This window comes from Equus caballus, chromosome X, assembly GCF_041296265.1.
Source record: "Equus caballus isolate H_3958 breed thoroughbred chromosome X, TB-T2T, whole genome shotgun sequence".
Lineage (NCBI taxonomy): Eukaryota > Metazoa > Chordata > Mammalia > Perissodactyla > Equidae > Equus > Equus caballus.
Window position 1 is genome coordinate 79,984,053 of NC_091715.1, and position 21,370 is coordinate 80,005,422.

At 34.8% G+C, this 21,370-nt stretch overlaps 1 protein-coding gene across 1 annotated transcript in view; it reads right to left on the bottom strand.

The window, feature by feature from the left end:
* CHM (CHM Rab escort protein) overlaps positions 1 to 21,370 on the bottom strand; it is a 157,081-nt gene that overhangs the window by 61,261 nt on the left and 74,450 nt on the right. The window lies entirely within an intron of this gene.

A 21,370-nucleotide genomic window follows, 5' to 3' on the forward strand; every position in this document is an offset into this window, starting at 1 on the left:
CCTTTTGTTAAAACTTTTGGATATAGCAAGCAAGTCTTACAGTAAACCTACTTAGGTTCTCAACGAAATTTCTTTTGATTACTCTCCTTTCTCAGCCTCTTTCTCTGTTTTGACATTCTGTACATGATATATTCACTTATTTGAATAATCCTTATTTAAATCCTTGATCCATTTTGCCACCTAGCCTTCAAAACTCAAATTGTACAAATAACACAGGTAAAGAGGCATCAATTTTGAATCTCTCTTTTATTTCTAGTGCCCTTCATGACTATGTCCAGTATTATGTAGGTCTTTCTGAATGGCAGACACAAGAATATCCAAAGCTGATGTCTTCAGAGATCCCTACGCAATGACCTCTAGATTCCTTTTATAGGTTGGAAAATACGTGCAGTGCCATCTTCTTAGAGAGACAGTCACTCATGCCGTTTTCCAGCCTTCTCACATTGCCTTGTGAAACAGTCCTTCAGCTAATACTCTTCAGCTTAATATTTTACTATCTACAAGCTCTCAGTGTCAACTATAAATTGGGAAGCAGCTGGAAGAGTTACTACCCTGACTCTCCAATCATTTATAAAAATGTTAAAATAAACAAACTAAACATTGATTCTTGGGAGAGCATACTGTAATAACCTCCCCATGCAAGTAAGAGTTCATTTCAACCACCCGTTCCTTCCTTCCTGTGTTTAAACTAGATCTCTATGCATGACTAAACATTATCCCCAACCCCTTGGTGAGAGGACATTTTTTAAAGCAGTCTTTGGTATAAAATCTTATCAAAGGCTTTTTGAAAATCTAAATGTTCACTGGCTCCCCCTTGTTCACACCATATTTACCCCTCTCAAAGAACCCTGTTAGATGGTTGAGGTATAATTACCTCACAAAAACCATATTCTCTCCCCCTGTGGATTACATGTTCAATAATTTCACCCTTTAGCTGTTTATTACAAAACTGACTGTCAGGTCAAATAGTTAGCCTTATTCCTCTGTGGTTCCTGGGCTCCTTCTTTAAACTATGTACCCTCTATTCCTTCTCCGTAACCCAAATCAACTAATTTCCTTTAACTGCCCTTCCAAAACTGAACCCTTGCTCAATACTGACTGTCACATTTTAAAATGAGATAGTTTGCACACAAATGAGACCCAGATCTCTATGATCCCAGATACTTTCATTTTTTTCCCTTTGCTGACACATATCAGTTCATATAGTGAAATAAAAAAAAGGATAGTCACTTGTGTTAGGCAAATCCTAGGAAAGGCCTGCAAGCTTTCTCAGCTCAAAGGTTAATGGTACTAGCCTGGCACTGAAGGTAGAGCTGTCAGCCATCATTCCCCTAGGGTCGTGGATAAGACTGAAATTGCTCAAATCAGCCAACTAGCCACCTGCAGCGCACAAGTTCCACAGTAGATGCCAAAGTATAAGTTACGGACTTAGCCTTCTACTAAGCATATGAGACAAATGACATTATTAAGAGTAAAAACTAGAGAAAAATTAAAGATTATATTATATGGTAGAGACTAGAAGTACTATAAGGGAGTTTGAAGAATAGAGAAGTCAACATGTGTTGAAGGAGGAGTTACAGAATGTCAGAACTGGAGGAAACCTTTAAAACAGCTAGACCAACTTCCTGTTATAGAAAATCAGAGAAGTTAAACTACTTGCCTAAAAGCACGCAGCTTCTAGCAGCCAGAGGTAGTGGAAGAAGATTGATCGCTGGGCTTAAGTCAAGGCTTGAAGAGGAACAGATTAGACTGTTTAGGGTGGAGGCAGATTCTAAAAGGTGGGAAAATATGAGAAAATACAGAAAGGTGAGAATGTGCATTGATAACCTGAATCACTGAATGGATGTACCAATTGGGGAACAACAAGAAGGAGCTAAAGGATAAAATGATTATGGCATGGGGTTAAAAGGTAGGTAGAAGTATTTGGATCTGATGTGATAGACAACAGAATGCTACTGGAAGTGACATGTCGGTTACTGGGAGCAGGAGGGCAGTTAGGGGTTATAGCAGGAATCCAGTAAGTGATAAGTCCTGGACCATGGCAGAAGAGCAGAAACTGAGGAAAGTGTAACTGCAGAAAACTGAGAATAACACAGTAATTAGGACAGAGTCAAAGGTTAACCCCAGATTTTCTAGGCTGTCGATTTGTGAGAAGTAAAATACCACTGGAACGCCTGGGGTTTCCTTAAGGGATGCTCAATTTACACAGTAACTCAAAATTCAATTCTGAGGTGGCATATGCATGGCATAAATTCACTACATACCACAGTTGCTAACTATAAGTCTGATGCAATGAAGAAGTATTTTGGAATGGCTATAAGTTTTAAAAAATCTCAATTAGGTGAAATATATCATTCTTTTAGATGTACAAATAAAAATTGTCATTTACCTACAGCAAGGAGGAAACACCTGGAAGTCCATGGGTTATATCTGCCTGTAGATAAGTTTTGTATGACCTCACAGTCGAAAAAAAAAAGTTACCTTGGTATAAACAATCTGGATCTGGCTTCTTTGAAAAAGAGAAAATCTGGCGATACTGGACTTGCAGTTGAGACCTATGATCACAGAGCAGCTGCTCCCTTTAGATGTGTCCTGTGCTCAACAGTTCACCATGGTCTCTACTACTCCCACGGTGTCCTTCCAGCCTACTTCACGTTCTTTCTACGACCTACCTGGCCCCTGGAGACATTTGTCATCGCAATCCCTATGCCTCAGTTCTTCACTGTTTTCTTTTAGTATTTTTTTATTTACCTTGCCATGAATGTTCTATGTTAAATGACTATTATTCAGGATGTTGCACATTAAAATTTAAAATATGGATCTTCTAAAACCAAAGGAAATCAGTCAAAGAAAGCAAAATGCAACAGTTAATAGAATTGGTAGAATTCTGAGAGTATCTATCTCATTAGCTACAGAAGATATGGAAAAGAGAAAGATATTTGATGTTCTGAGGTGGACACAATTTATTTTTCTGAAAACAAGTGAGGTGTTTCTATTTCAAATTGACTGTAACAAACAATAGAGGTATCTCGGGAAAGTCCGTGTATTTAGATTTATCTTGGCTTCTTTCTTTAGTTTTCTTTTAACAAAATCCACCTATGAGATGAGAGTTAGTGATAAATCAAAGTTTAAAACTTATTTTGAATTCCTCTTCCATAGAATGCTAACACATTTTATACTTCAGTTATTTACCATGTAATACAGAGATCTTCATCATACTTTTGAGACATTTGAGAGAGTTAAGAAATTAACACAATAAAAATACAAATTTGAAAAATAAGCAATGGTCATTCATGTGAAATTAATATCTGGGTCTACCTAATGACTGAGAGTAAAGACAATTTTCCTCACTTGTGAACATGTCTTTCTTTTGTCAAAATTAGAGGAAGAAAAAGGAAAACGTCACTTTCAAAGATACAAAATAAAATAATTACACTGCACGTTAATTTAAAAAATGACAACTTGTTTTGTAACTTCACCAAGTCTTGGATTTTTTTCAAAAATAAATTTTAATAGGCTCTGACAGAGTATAATGCTTGACTGCACAAAGCTGTGGCTAGATGTTGTTTTTAAGTATCATCAACTATGTGACACAAGCGGTGGAGATCTACTATTCCCATACACGCAACTGCAAAAAATGTGAAACTCAGCAGCAAGGAATTTCCCATTTGTCCCATGGTAATTAGTTAAAAAGAGCAAGGGAATCTATGTAAATAGTTCCTAAGAAATATGAAACACTGAGTCTAATGAGATATATTTTTTCTGTAAGTTTCAAATATTAAACTGCCAATTCAACTACTTGTTTATAACAAGCTCAAGTAAAATCCACAAAAGCAACATAACATCCATCCAATACATTATTTGGATAATTGGTTATATTTGGAGTATAACCTAACTCTTTGATGTCAATAACCCCAAACAACAGACATTTCAACCAACAGAACTTTAATTGAGTACTGCTTCCAACAATGAGTCAGATTTTACTGAAAGAGAGCATACCAACACTGTACTCAATTTCAACTTTGCCCTGGTGACATCAAATTGTATTGCAGATAAATTAACAGTTGTGAAAATTTTTGGCTGGTAGCCCCTATCCTACATAGCCTTTAAAAAAGCAATTTCAGTGCCTATCAAGGTAGGAATCAGCAGTTGTAATTTTTTTTAATACAGCTGCAAAACAATAGAACCCATTAATAGCTGAACTTTTGACAGCACTATTCATGACGATTTATGAGTTTGTATATAATTTGATTATTCTATTAATTCTGCTGATTAGTGCTTCAGCTAATAAAGTGAAGGTCACTTCCAAAAAAATCTTCACTACATTTCACAGAAAGCAACTGCCTCCAACTAGTTGTTTTCTTTAATTAAAAACGAATGTAACAAGAAAGAAAATAGACTTCAGGGTTACCACATCTGTTGCTACAAGTATACTGTGTGGATGTAATTTTCCCAAGAAAAATGCGACAAAACAGAAAGTGTCTCTTCACCTAATCTCTTTATTTTCAAAATGGAAGAATTATTTTATACATATTCAGTTGTACTAATTTTGAAATTACAAGAATAAAAACTGACCTGTATTAAGGCTTTAGAATTTGAAAATACACAGAAAAGAATCTTTGAAAATATTCTCCAAATTCATAAATGTAAAATGTAAGGCAATGTTTTCATTTCTAAAGTTATGTATGTGCAATTCTGTATATGAAAAATGAACAGTAAGTCTTAGCTTTAACCAAGAGTTTTTCCTAAAGGTGGTAAGAGACCGTCTCTGCCTCTTAGGATAAATACTGGGCACAAGGCCCTAAGAGCTTTGGAGGGAGATCAGAGGAAAAATGGCAAGGCCTCACATTAATATATTATTCTCATTTAATCTATTTTTACACACAGAACATTCTGTGTCCTAGATTTAATGTTGCATTTTATTATTTTTTTAAAGTTCTCTAGACCTTCAGCTGAGGTCTTATCATCAAAGCTGTTGAATCATATAACTACATCAAACCAATAAAGCAAATTAAACATGATGCATATTTTCCCACAGAAGTAAAAAAGTAATCCTCAAACAAAAAGTCATATTTCAAAAGCTAGAAAGTTTGAATATAAGAAATTATTGGGGCACAGTAATGCTGCAAAGAAGCAAGTAGCAACAATCTGTATGCTCACCAATGGCCTCAGTTGGGATACTGTCACAAACTCTTCTCCTGATTAACATGCTCACTGTGTCCCAGTCATATTAACCTTTTCGTATCTCAAAAGACCCTACCTTAGACCTCTGATGCAGTTCTTGTTGCCCAGAAAGCTCTTTCTTCAAATTTTCAAAAGCTTATGCCTTACCATATTTTGGTCCCACCACCCTCAAATGCCAGCCTCCAGAGAGGACTTCTTTGACCATCACAGCAACTAAAGGGGCACCTCCCTACCCCTGCCAATAGTCACTTCCTGCCATATCACTCTATCTTCTTTAATTCACAGCACATATCACTCTCTTAAATTTTATTTGTCTACTCTCTAACACTCTTCAACATATCCCCGCAATCAGAGACTTTCTGTTTTCAACAATGTATGTTTAGCACCTACAGAAGGGCTAGTATAAAGCATTCAATACATATCTTATTTAATGAATTTTAATTTTTATTCTAAATTTACATGTGATAAAACAGAGAGCCCAAGTTTATAGTCAATGCTTCCCTAAGTTTTTGTGTAAAAAAGTATCAGTTTTAGGTCTTTGGTATAACCTCATTAACTATTACCCATACTTACTATGCCTTGACTGAATTAGCGTGTGCATGTGAGTGTGAGTGAGTGCATGTGTGTTTAGACAAAATGCATACGGCTACCAAAGAAATGTTCAAAAGTTGTAAATGTATTGGTGGTAACAAACACAATAAACACTCTTAGTAGGTTCCTGTTGGAATCAAAAGTACATATTTGCAAGGCAGGTTTAGGGCCTCTACCTTTGGCTAGGGAACATATTTGTTTCAAAGGTGACATATTCACTGGATAGGAAAAAGTGAGATCAGAACCAGTACAAGTCTCCAAGATCTCAGAAACTTTTTGTATTTTTATAGGTTTATTTTTAAAAACTTCTAATGTAGAAAAGGTTGATTTCAGTGAAACTTCTAGTTTCTAATTTAATAACCAGAATAACTAGCATTATTTACTCTTGTAAAAAGTAGTATATAAACATTAAACTGTTTTATATACTATTCCTATATTCTGGGAAAAAATGCTTCAACTTTGATAGCTTGGCCTCTGAAATATACTCTCATCTTCCCAGTACTCTCCGGAAGCTCGTGATAATACTTAAAAAAAAAAAAAAGAAAAGAGGATGTGGGTAATCCTTTCCCATAACTTAGTTTTTCCGATATATAGACTCAAGTTTATTATCTCTTGTAGCTCTTTCTCTCACAGAAACTTCAAGTTTTCATCAAGTTATTTGTAGAAGGATCAGTTTCTTCCTTTGTCAATAAACTATGTAAATAGTGAAAAAGGCAAAACATGCTTACAACACTAGAAGCTATGGTAGGGGAAAAAAACCCTTCAGAGTTTTCAAATTTACACACAACAACAAATTTGTTTACAAAATGATACCATATTGAACAATCAGGAGGTTCTGTTGTAGTTTTCAAGCACTCGAGCAGTTTTGACACTGTGTATAAAATTAAGGCTGGGATCCTAATAACAGAATGGTCAAAGATGATGAATCTTATGAAAGCCATTTTAAAACCAAACTAAAATGAATCAAAGTAATTCTGATAAAAATGATCATCTCATCAATGTAATTTTTAGTTCTTCATATCTTCTGTACTAAATTTCGTATCATAAGTGTGATTTATTTTGATAAGCAGAAAAAGAAAAAAAGTACTTCCTTTCAGGAAAAAAATAAAGGTCAAGTTGCTGCAAGGTATAACCAGAAAGTATGCAGTAGAAAGTTAGGAAAGAAAATAGCAAAAAAATAAACAGAACCCTATGCTTACTTAATATATACACTGCTGAAAATACATTTTTTCAATTGGCTTTATGGAATTAAAAACACATAAAAGTCTAGAATGATAGAGAGCTATATAGTTCATATATCTTAGATACTATTTTTTTCTTCCAAACAAGACGTCTAAAATTACATTTTCCTTTGCCTTAAAATATACATATTGGATGTTAATAAGCTAACTTCCATTTAGCAAGATGGCTAAAAGCCGTCACTCCTAGATGAATTCCAGATCTAGTATGAATTTCATGCTTAGTTTAATAACACAGTGGTTCTCAACCTTGGTGTTCGTTCTGAGAAACAGTGTGCCTTAAGTCTGGGAGAAAAAAAACAGTGGTTTTACAGAGGTACCTATGCAGAGCCTATAGCCTCTCTTATCTATGCCCAAGCCTCTAAAAACTCTGGGTATAGCCCTGGGAATGGCTTAAACATACAAACGCATCTATCATGTATGTTGACACAGAAAGGAGTTGAGAACTGATTGTCTAAATATCCTATTACCAACAAAATAAAAGGGTATCCTGCAACAAAGAGAATCTCAAAGCTGCCCAGCTACCTTTCACTATGCTTTTGTGCTTTGCTGTCTTTGGTGTCCTCCTTTTTTGCTACCTTGCTTTTATTTCCCATAGATCAGTACGGTGTGTTTCTCATGCCATTTCAACATATTAACTATATACTCCAAACTGACAGTAAAGAATTAAACACACATAAGTTTCCAGACTTGCTTTGTATCCCTAGGGAAAACATCCTACTATGGAGAGATTTTATCCATGGTTTGACATCTTCCAGCGGGAACAAAATGTATAGAAGCTCAAGTTTTAAGGTGCAAGGTTGACACATTAATTTTCCTAATATCACTAACTATAGATCATATATGAGGGTATCTTAAAAAGATTTCTGAATGCAATGGTCAGATCAATTTTATTAGTACATTTCTGTGACTAAGACCATCTCCATAAAGAATGGTTAACAGCAGAAACACTCAGTCTGTTCGACTGACTGAACATCAATACACATTGGTGTGTTCATTGGGGTCTTAAAGTTTACAGTTCCAAAGTTTACATTCCAAGGCAAATTATTTTCTATCCCAGCAACTATTCAGAAATAAAGCAATATTTCTTTTCTCATGTAAGTTTTGATATGATTAGATCTCTAATTATTATAAAACAGAAACTATATTGGTGATAAATAGTACAGTCTCATTATAGCCAGAATATTTAAGTTAAAATGTAAAAACAGGAGTCCAAATTCTTCTGTCACACTTGATTTACCTGTACCATACAGACACCGCCTTAGTTTGCTGGTCTTAAAGAGCCCATTTCAAGTATCAAAACATTCATGTCCTAACCAGACATTCAATAGCAGTCTTTATTTCTACTTTTAGAAGTATGAAGGACTAATGCTTGTTTCCCTCTGTATTTGCTTGTGAAAGTACATCATAGCACACACTACCACTATGCAGGGAAAAGTCAAGTCAAACCTCACAAAAAAAAGAACAAGCAAGAAAGCTAATTCCAGGGAGGGGAGTAGGTACTGTGCTAGATTTCAGATAGCAGCAGCTCTGATCTTGGTACAACCACTTCTGTCATGGGACCCCTACCGGCTGACAGTTAAGTAGTGATTTTGAAAACATCATGGAAGGTGGAAACACTCCAGTAAGAAGTTTGGCTCTCAATTCCTTAGGCATTTGGGGCCACCCTACTATAGCTAAGAACCTGAATTCACACACTATGCACAACTTAATGCAGTTAGTAAATTATTTCATTTTATATAACAAAGGCTCATGTAGCACTTATTATGAGGCAAGATTCAAACTTAGAAAGTCTGGCTTCAGGGTCTCTACTCTTAACTACTACACTATGCTACCCCTCACAATATGTTAAAACATAAAATTAGGATCAAAGTTAATTGCTCATTCAATAAATGTGTACTATTGAAAGAGGTTATTTTCGAGTTAATTCTATTTTTAACTGCACCTGAAGAATATGAGCCCATGCATATGTGACCATGATTAAAGCTTGTGGATTCAAGAATGAGTATTTTCAAGTTCTAATATAGTCAAAAGAGATTTACTTAACAAAAACAGCCACACTGTGAATCCCACTGTTCTTTTAGAAACTCTAGATGGGAAAGCAAAAAGTTTGAAAGATGTGGCTATTTGTAAATACACGTGCATGTGTATGAAATAATGTAGGGATACCAGTCTAAGTGTAAATTATAAATTACAGGTTTATGACTTTCAAGCGTACACGAATTAAAGATTGCAGGAGTCATTTAAAAAGTAGTTCAAACTAGTTTGGTTTCTTGAGCAGGCTAAATATACCTTACTGTTTATGCGATTCATTCATTTACATACAGAGTACAAAGTAAAAACATTCAAATTGTTATGAATCCTGAATTGATGAGATTAAAATCAGTGAAGTTTTACCATATGTAAGTGGAGGGGGTTTTTTTGGCAAAACTTTTGTTCCCTTTTATCATATCAGGCAAGTGACAACCTATTGCCTAACTTGGGGAGGGGGGAGGAGGAGGCATAAAGGGATAGAGAAATAAGGAGGAGGAATGGCTGAAAATGACATTAATTATTTCAGCCCCCAAAGAGCTCTCTTTTACAAATTATTTCTCTGGCGAATGAAAGAAAAACACAGCTTCTATCCTGCAGTATTTAATCTCTTTCCACAGTAATTTCTAATTCAATTTTTTAAATATTTATTAAGCACCTACTATGTGCCAGCCAGAGTTCTAAGCAGTTGACCACATATGAGTAAAATATACCAAGTCCAGTAGTAAGGAAAAAATTATGGAGCGTTTATTCTGTAGAAGGCTACAAGCTAGGAACTATAGGAGACATAGAGATGATGAAATTTTATACAGTAAATATATCTATCAACAGACAAATTATTAGGTAATTTAATTACATGATTAAATTCTAAATACCAGATTTAGTTTGTATAAACTGAATGAACAGTCTATAATATATAAATTAAAGTTTCAGTGACTACAAATGCATTCATTCTAAATACCAAGACCGTGAAGTCATTCAGCTTTTATGTTATAATGCTCTACACTGGCGTCAGGCAATTTTCAACGCACTTTCCCTAAGATCATCACATTTGAGTCTCACAGTGCCCAGGGCAGGAGGGAGGATTAGATTTAATTACTTTTTCCACAATACAGGTAAGACAATTGAGGCTCTGAGAAGTTAAATCACATGTTTAAGTTCATGCAAATAATAACATGACAGAGCTGGAATCAGAACCCAATTCTGAGACTGAACCTTTTCTAACACATGGAAATATGTTCAAGATTCATGAAACGTGACAAGGAATTTTATAAAAAGACTCGGCTTTTGAGCATTCCCCAGCAAAGCAGAAGGTAAATTGATGAAGAATTGGAGATGAACAGCTTCATTACAATTGTATGTGATCATATTAATCGGATCAAACTGGAACAAAACCAATTTAAACAGGGGAATAGTAGAAAACACATGGAAACTCAACTATCTAACACAGACTTACCCTTGCCAGCAAACAGAGCCTTAGATCTTTGTAATCTGGCTGCCTTCAGATTTTTTGCTTGTTTTTTGAATCAGCTTGAAAATAAACAGACTTCACATATTATTTCTATTACACTTGCACAAGAGTAATTGGTTCCAAAGAGATGGGTCAAGAATTGTTTTGAATAATTCCTAAAACGCTAGTCTATGCAATAACAGAGTGCTACATTTCAATTTAACCAAACTAAAATTGCAGCTCCAAACACTGGACTTAATTCAGATATCACTCTTGCCCTATATGGAGCCAGCCGTCTTTCACTCTAATATGTTGTTAGAATTATTTTAAGATCTGGAGTAGTATACATACATAGCCTGAGGAGAAAACGATTGGGTAAGTGTTTGTACCTACCTATGAGGATAACAAGTATCTGAATTAGTTAGCTTTGAAGGGGAATATTACTAAAACAGAAACTCAAACTGTATAATTTGTATAGCCAAAATAATTCTAAAATATTCATGAGAGTCACAATAAATGCTCCAGCACCACACACTTAAATATAATGTAAGTTTTAATAAAAGGTTATTTCCAAATTAAAAGTCTTTTCCTGTCAAAACCTGAGGAATAATGCAGGCAAGGACACAAAAGCATTCCATTGCTTTATTAGTGACAACGCTCACTGATCTGTGAATAACCTGGAAAAAAATGAAGATTATTGAGTTACTTTACCAATCTATCCATCCATCACCAGAGAACAGGTTTCAAAATGATGGATTATCTCCCCACCCTGCTATTTATCCCATGCAGCATTCTCTCCTCTAGGGAAAAACAAACAAATGATCATACAAACATAATCATGCTTACCCTCTATACTTTATGTATCATATCTATGCCAATATCAATTATCAACTAGAGGGGAAACTGTCTTTAAAATCATATACAAAAGATTCAGAAAATGAGGTATGTTGCTGTGCTTATTTTACCCTCCAGGATTCTACAGTTTATAAAAATCTACTCAAATAACAGTCTTCAAACTTTTGCGAGACAAGCTGTTGGATAATCTACTCCCCATTGCTCCTCTAATTTAATAAGGACAGCTCTCAGTTGAGAGCTGTTTGGGAGGTGATAAGACTCCCTTGAGACACTGACAGAAACTATGAATCCTCTTCCTAAAAATGCAGCTATGCTCGTCACACACACAAAATCCGGCATGCAATTTCAGAGTATTTACCCCTAAATTCCTGAAACCGAGGTGATTGATTCCAGGCATTGGATGCCAAGTGAAGGACTCTTGAATTTTTAAGAACTCCCGTTACTATACCCAGCCTTCCACTGTTGTCTATTTTAAGCTTAGATACGTGCTTTTAAGAGGATGGCTTCAAGTTTGCTTATGCTATAATTCAAGATGGTCAAATAAAAAAAATTAAGAGGATTGTAATGATATATTTTTCAAATGTGTGGACTGAAAAAAAGAAGAAAATACACCAAAATGTTCGGTGTGGTTATTGCTAACAGGTGATAGGATTTAAGGTAATTACAATAGTAATAAATAGTAGTACTTCTGTTTCCAAAATTTCTTCATTTATTTTTATATAATAAAGAAAATTTTAATTTTAGCATGATGATATGAACAATAAGAAAATGGTTAAATAAATTACGGTACAGATATCCATATACCATAGAACTATTCAGCCATTTAAATCTTTTTTAAGTATGCATATATGTACACATTTATACAAAGATGTCTGTATAAGCACAGAAAAGATGGGAAGATATGTAACTAACTTAACAATGGCTAACTCTAGGGGTGGACTTCAAGGATGGGGAATAGGGCCTGTATCCTTTATAAAGGTGATTGTCTGTGTGTTTTCTATTTTTTTAGTATTTGCATTTTTTCCCTAACTATTAAGATTACACGCTATATAAGAATTTGCTTTTTAATATCTATTTAGCATCTTCTACATGTTGAGCACTTTGCTAAAAGAGCTGCATGAATTACTCCATTGATTCCAATGCCAAGATATTTTAAACTGTTCTCTTCCTTAAAGAATTTTTACATAGGTCTAGACTGTAGAACCAAAAATTGAATAATAAGATTGTAAGAATGGACCACAATAACATTTTATTCTCCCTGCCTTTCAACATCTAGCTAAAGTAGAGTACACCAATTCACTATAGACTGAGTTGGATTAAACCAGCATTTCTCAAACAGGGAGTGTTTTGCCCCTAATGGACATTTGGTAATGCCAGGAGACATTTTTGTCTGTCGCAAGTAAGTGGGTGAAGGCAGTTGCACCTAGCGGGTAGAGGCCAAGGATGCTGCTAAACATCCTATAATGCACAGGACAGCCTTCCCCCAACACAGTAAAGAGTTATCCTGCCAAAAATGTCAACAGTGCCCAGACTGAGAAACACTGGCCTAAACCAAGAGCCTCTAGAACACTTATGCATCTCACGTAAATGGACCACGCTCAGTGACAGGTGGGGTCAGAACACTGACAGTTCTTGGCTCAGAGTGGGACCCAATCTTCTTGCTCTTTTCTGGACATGGAGGGTTAACAGAGCAGTTCAAGATTCCTATAACTTCATCAAAGCGTTGTCTGCATGTCTTGATTAAATTAATTTCATATCATGTCAGTTTAGGCTCCTTCCAATCATTTCTGAGTACTGATAGCATTCATACCTACATTGCACATTCTGGAACCTGATGAAATCTATTTTCTTATTCTCTAATTGGTTCATGAGTGCACATTTTCTTTCCTCAACTAGAGTAAACACTCTTGACATTGACATCAAAGTCTGTCTATGTCATAGACTGTTGAATTAGCCGTGGAATTAAATGGGAAGAAACGAAAATAATCGCATTTACAACAAATGACATAGATGCTTCTTCACAAGTTTTTGGTCACTTTAAATCTTTTTTTTTTTTGATTAGAATTGGGCCCAGACAGCAATTTCCCTGGTTGCTTCCTCTTCAGCAGTGTTCCCTAGACAAGCAGCATTAGCAACATCTGGGAACTTATTAGAAATGCAAATTTTCAGGCCATCCCAGATTTACAAGTCAGAAACTCTGGGGATGGGGCCCAGTAATCAGTGGGTTAAATTCTGACACAGGTGACAGCTTAAGAAACACTGCTCTGTGGTTTAACACACAATTTTTGCAGCAATTCACAAATAGCTACTATTCACTTATCCATCAAATATTTAATGAATGGCTAATACATACTAGGCATTGCACTGAGGCAATCTTATATAACCTCCTAATATTGAGGTTTTAAAAAATTATTTTGCACACAAAAGACTATTCAACTGATTAAACTGGGGTTGGAAAACCCGCCACCTATTTTTATAAAGTTTTTTGGAACACAGCCATGTCCACTCTTTTACATATTGTCTATGACTGCAAATAGTTTCAAGGGAGACCATCTGGCGTCCAAAGCCTCAACTACTTACTATCTGATCCCTTACAGAAAAAGTTTATTGACCCTCTGAATTACAACACTCAATCTGGCTCAGTCCCTAACTTGGCCTCAGACTAACCCTGGTGGAATTCTAGAACAGCAGCAGCAGCAATAATTATAATAATATTAACACAAATAGTAATAATAGCTAACACTTATGTAGTACTTACAAAGGCAAGCACTGTTTTAAGCACATTCTAGATATTAAGTCATTTTAATCCTCACAACCTATGAGACAGAGACTATTATTATCCTTATGGAAAATGAAGAAACTGGAGCATAGAGAGGTTAAATAACTTTCAAGGATGCACAGCTAGTAAATGGCAGAACCAGGATTTGACCCCATTGGTCTGGCTCTAAAACGTAGCCTCTTGTTCACTATATTATACTTACTACTTCTCCACACCACTAGAGCAGAGATATCTCCTTGCATCTATCCAAAGAGGTGCGTGTAAATTACACTTCCAAGTTTTCCCATCTCTCCTCAGTCTTTAGACTCCAGAAGCACCTTTGCTATTCACTCTTTAGGACCTCTTCTTTTTATAAGCATGTAAGGAATGATTATCTGAGTAAAACATAAGGACAGTTTTTTTTAATTGAAAACTTATAATAGTTCTCAACCTTTGATTTTAGGTCAGGGATGCCTGTGAAAATTTGATGAGACTATATTCTTTTCATAAAAACACACATGAAACATTTTGTATACAAACTCCAAGGACCTATGGACTCTAGAATAAGAACCTTTGGCATATCTCACTGCAGCTCTACTCAAGTTGCAGTTTGCAAAACAATAGTGTGTAGGGATCCACTGTGAAAATATTTCCTACTTATCCATAAGATTTATGCACTTAATGTTTAATTAATCTGTGTCTTTTGAATTCACTTGTCAAATTTTTAACATTTAATTTCAAATATTTAAGGCTTCATTCAATAATCAAGCTTTACAAACGCGCGCATTTGGACTGGTCAAATCTACCAGTTAGACATGGGGTCAGTTTCTATACCTACATTTAGGTGTACCATGAAGTCCTCCCTATGACACTGTGGGAGTCAACCAATGGGGTTGAGAGGATGAAACAGAGCAATGCTAACTAGTCTTCAAAATGTATAAAACCAACTGCCGCTGGGCTCGTTCGCATTAGTGTTTACCAAATGCACACATACAAGTTATAGGGGTGGAGGGGAGACAGAGTTGCTCATGGTCTATTTTCCCTTTTCCCTTTACCAATGTGGTAAAATACGGGACGTGAAAGAACTTCTTTATTCATCTAAATGGGCATTTCCTATTAGGCACAGAATGGGCACGTGTCTCTAGAACACTGTAAGAGTGGTTCTTACTCTCTCCTGCTTTTCTTTGGAAAGTGACTACGTATTGACAGTGAGAAAGAAATCACAGCAAACGATAAGTTGTTAAAAGCTGACAAATACCACAAATATTAAAAAATCCCCCCAAAACAACTATTTTTATTAACTATACCCTTGTAATTTTTTCCGAAAACGTTGTTCAAAAATTCTGAGAGGTTAGTCATGAAGAATGCATATCAGGAAATCTGGTTTCTAGCCTCAGCCTCTTTTTATATTAACTTTCTTCATTTGCAAATTAGACAAACCAGTCAAAACAATATCAAAGCTTTCTTCTCATTTTTTTTTGTCATATTACTGCCAGAATAGTAGGGAGAGTTTTACAAGAAAAGAGATTAAGGAGAATGCTGTTGAAGGAAAAAATAATGTACTGTTAAAGAATCTAGATCCATATATCTAACCTATAGTCTAACTTGGTTGGGTGGAAGGGCAAAAACATTGGGGCAGACACTAAAAAGCCATCACAATTTTGCTCTGACTTCACATGCAATTGAATAAATAAACTTATAAAATCTTCTATCAGTATAATCTTTGGCCAATTTTAACACTTCTCTTGGTTTTCTAAAGGCTGATGCAGATTAACAAATATCTCTTAGATTTCTGAAAATCTCTGAATAAAAAAAAAGTTGGTTATTAGAGAATAAAAGAAGTAGGTTATTTTGGTCTGCGGGATGTTTTCTACTATGAGTTCTTCAAATGGAACGATAAAACATTCAGTAAAGTGTATGTTTTGATCTTGGACTTTGGACTAAAGAAGGGTATTTTTCTAAAGTAGAAGAAAAGGCAAAACAACATAAAATACCTTACAATTTATATTAAAAAACAAATACTATGATTATGACAAAATCACAGAGCATCTACAAGGCCCATTTTGGGCATTGTTCTTTCCACCATTACTGACTGAATGCCTCAAATGGGAGATTCCCTTTCCTGTCCTTCCATGCTGTTCCTATAATCCTGAGCAAGTTACTTACATATTTTGGACTTTCAGTGTTCTCTCATTCTCTCTTTTTAAAAGCTATAAGTTAGAGATCAACTTGTGTTCCACAATTTCCTGACGTAGATCTCACGTCTATTCATTTTTCCACCTACAATACTCAGGAAAATGTCATTTGGGTACAAACACCTGGTAGAAAGTATTTGGTGGTGATTTTATACACACACACACACACACACACACACACACACACACACACACAATTTATTTACATGTTAAAAGTAAAACATACCCATCCTTTACATTTTAACAATCCTACTGCATTAAAGAAAAAAATAAAATCAAATCTAGGCCACTGAAGAATGAAAGACTGAATTATCTAGTAAACTCCCAGTAGTAAATACCCTCTCTTTGCAAAAAAAACAAGTAACAATCTTTGGACAGTCTAGGTCAACTTTTAAAAAAAATGTGTGTTTGCTCGCACTGGTACTGCTCTGTTTCACAGGTTATGAAAATATGAGACAGTATATGAAACCTATTCTGAACTAGAAAGTAGTTCCAAAGGCTCCTATGTTACCAACCACACAGATAACAGAAATAAATTAGCCAGGGGCTTAAAAAGGACTTCTGTTTGGAAGATATATCATGAGAGTTTAAAAACCTATATACTGCATACATGTCCTGTGCAGTGTGCCAGAAAAAATATTAACCAACTAATATATAGTAGGGAAAATTCTATGGCTTGCTAGACTAGAAAAATATATAGGTTTCAATGACTTTTCGTCCAATATGACCCAATTTATGTATCTTGACATATTAATGGGGAGTAGGTAGTATAATAAATAAGCTTCATTTTCTTTGCTGAAAAAAACAATCTACCTATTTAAATTTATAAAAACCTCAAAGCGTGTTTAGTCATGAAAGTTATCTCTAGTAGTTAAAATGGTATACTGTTTATGCAGAATTTAGAATGCAAGGATATGACTTACAAATGTCTTTGAATCCTTCACATAAATATGCATGCATGCCATTTATAACAGTAGCCTTGATGAGAACACACTGTAACTGGCTGTGAGAAACGCTTAAGAGGCTTATATTAAAACAGAATATAGAATGGTGGTTAGAAATCATAGAACAGGTGACACCTAATTCTGATAACCTGGTGATAAAAAGTGCAGGCTGTGATGTATAGATGGTGGTAGTGTTACTACTTTAGGATATAAACAGAACAATATTTATACGAAATTATAAAGCATTATGCAGGAAATCAAATATAAAATTAAAAGCTAATATCCCTAGGCCAAATAAATACATTTTTATTATAATTCAAAGATAGACTCACATATATAATATGTAGGAAGAACTCAGAGTTACATTAATTACCAAAGAATAACCCAAAAGTTTAATATACTACTTAAAAAACAACAGAAAGAGCTTTTTATTGTTGTCTTTAATATCCACCTATATACACATATATATACATTTAATTATATCATTCCCTGAAAGTATCGCTTTGAATCGGAGTGAGGTGTAATTCCTATGATAAGCAATGAATCTGAACCACACACAGAATTCTGAGATAGCTTCTGCAGAGCATACAAAGATATGGAAGGCTGATAAGACCTCAGCCTCAAGGAAGTTACAATTATCTTTGGGGAAAAATATTTTCTTTGTCTAGGATTCAATACATATGGGTCTCATTCTGAAATTTATATCAGTACAGGACAAACAAGCAAAACTTTTAAATGTGTTTTCCCTTAAAAACAACAAATAAACGTCAAATACATATTTACAAAATGTATGAATTAAGAAAGGAAATATAGGGATTTGGTGGCAAAGTAGGAATGAAGTTAAATATCCCATTTTCATAAAGTGCTGGGAAGGAAGCCTGTGAGCTGCACACTCCTCAGTCATCTGTTCATTCTGTCCCTATTCCTTACCCTAAAGCTCTGCAGAAGTGAGTAGCAAATGGCAACACAAGAGAAAAGAGCGTGGCTTCTTTTGAATCAGGCAAGGCCACAGGAAGAGGAAAAGAATGATTAAGAGAACCAAAGAACTTCCCTCTTAGTTTCAATTGATAGGAGGACCTCTGGCCCTGGGGGGGGGGGGGGGGGGGAGGAGGAACATGCATTTCCTATTCAGCCCTACTCTGGCAAGTCATTGGAAGAGGAAGAACTTGTCTGTAAATACATAGACCTATCATTCAGAATGAAGTTACTTTGAAATTAATAACATTCTCACCTTCATTCATAAAATCACATAGTTCAGAAAGGTAGATTTGAAAATACCTACTTCCAGCAGTATATTGGGCTGGATACTGTGAAGGGACTTCCTGTTACTATCAAAAAAATTATTTCTTACATTAAACATAATTTTTATTGCACTGCTGAGATTGAAGGAAATAGGAGAAATGTCCACAGGAAATCTCCCAATCCCAAACACACACATACGCACAGTACAAATAAACCCTGAGCTGAAGTTGAAGCTTTGAGCAACAAACACTGCACTTGAAAAAAAAACAAGTCATGCTGCCCCGTATCAGTGTGGGAGCCGGATCGGGGGCTCCTTTATTAAGTAAGGATCCCCCAGAAGGGAGTTGAAATGGTCCCAAGGCGTAGTGTATTATGGCTGAAACAAACACAAATCATGAAGGAAAGCAGCCTTAATTTGGGTCCCCAGATTTCCAAAGACTAAAATCAATGAAATACAAACTCTTAAAGATAAGCATGGCATAAGGAAATAAAACCATTAACATGAATCAACAGAAACAACACATGACAAAATGTAAAATATCTATATATGAAAAAAATGAACCAGAAAAAGAGAATATCAATGACAATGAAGATAAGGGGAAAAAGTAGAATGAAAATATTGAGGTAAATATCAAGGTAAAAAAATAAAAGGGCTAAACTACAGATTAGTCACACGTGAAGAGAATTAATAAACTACCCTTAATAAATCTTAATAAAGGGATCTTAATAAAGTACCCAGAATGCAGCCAGAATGACAAGGGGACAGAAAATACGAAAGGGAGATTAAAAAATAGGGAAGAGAGAGTGCTAAGTTCTAAAACATTATCTATTTGGGGTTCCAAAAAGATGAGAAGAGAGATAATGGAGGAAAAACACTATCTGCAAAGATACTGGCTGATAGTTTTCCAAAATGATAAATGACAATTCACAGATAGAGGAAATACGATGTAGTTGTTTGAACCAAATGGAACTATAGATCAAAACAGTTTAATATTGTTAATTTCATACAGTACAACATATACCAAGCTAGAAAAATACAAAGAAACCATCACCTAAGTTCACTATAGTGAAAATGCAGAACACCAAAAACAAACTATCTTAAAAATAGTCTAAGAGAAAGAGATATTACTTATAAAGAAATGACAAGCTGACATCAAACTTTTCAACAGCAAAAATGGAACTCAAATGACAGTGGAATAAAATTTTGAAGTACTGAGAGAAAAGAATTGCCAACACTGGAATATTTACCTAGCAAATCTTTACCCAAGACAAAAAGACAAAAAAAAGTTATTTTCATATACACACCAACTAGGAAGTATTTACTACCAACAGATGTAAACTAGGTGATAGATTGTAATTAGTCTTTGGGTGGTGAACATGATGTAATCTACACAGAAATCAAAATATAATGATGTACACTGAAATTTATATAATGTTATAAACCAATGCTACTGCAATAAAAATAAATAAAATGATAATAATAAAATAAAATTATACCCTTCAGAAGGAAGGAACAGGTTCCTGTTAACAGGACTCATCCTGCTTGGTAGAAGACAGAGACTGTCAGACGGGATTAAAAACATGTAATAATATCCTACGTAGAGCTCTAAATATAGACTCAGAAAAACTGAAAAACAAAGAGATGGAGAAGGATGTAATAGGAAAACACTAAAAAGTTGGAGTAGCTATTTGGCTATCAGACAAAGTAGACTTTAAGAAAAAAATACCTTCGGGATGGAGAAAGTCAACAGATAATGTAAAATATTAAATTCACCAGGAAGATTACAGAGTTATAAATTGTTATGACCTTAATAAATTGCCTCAAAATAAATATAAGGTAGAAATTGATAGGATTATATGGAGAAATTGACAAATCAAACATTATAATGGGAGATTTCAAAACACGTTTCTCTATTATTGATAGATTAAAGGAAAATCCCCAATAAAAATAAAGTTTGAAAATAACAACTCAAGGCTTGACTTATTAGACTCCAAGACCAATAATTAGAGCACCCTGTACCCAACAACTAGATAAACACCTTTGTCCCAAGCACACATGGAAACATAACAAAAACTGATGACATATGAAGTCATAAAATAAAGTTCAAAGACTGAGTACCATAAAAACATATTTTCTAGACACAATACAATTAAATTAGATGGTAAGAAGAACCAAGCAAATTAGCTATTTTAAAACACCTCATAATAAATCATGGGTCAATGAAGAAACCATAACGGAAATAAAGATACTTAGGACTAAAAGATAATGAAAAGAACACGTAATAACTGTGTAGGATTCAAAACAGGAGTTAGAACTTTAGTTAGAACTTTATCATCTTAAATGCTTTTATTAGAAAATTTTAAAAGATGAAAATTCAACTCATTAGGTTTCAGCCTAAGAATTGGCAGGGACGAAGAGGGATGAGCTGAACAAAACCCAAAGAAAGCAAAATAAAAGATTAAGAAAGAACAGAAATTAATGAACTAGGACACAAAGCTAAAATAGAGGGGATCAAAACACCCAAAAGTTGATTCTTTGAAAACATAATTGTGTAACTTGTCCCAAGTTACATGGCTAATAAATGAAGGGGCCAGAATTTAAATCTAGGCAGTCTGTCTCCACAGTCCAGGTTCTTAACTACTATGCTCTACTACCCTCAAAAGAGTTAAGTTTAAAAGAAGAGATTGCTATATTTGACTACAATAATCTTAATGATCTCCATGCATCATAAATACCATAAGGCAAGATATATGTGACACATATAACTGAGAAAAGATTAGTATTCAGGATATACAAAAACTCCTACAAATCAATAAGAAAAAAACAACACAACAGACAAATGGGAAAAAGACACTAACAAACATTTCTCAGAAGAGAAAAC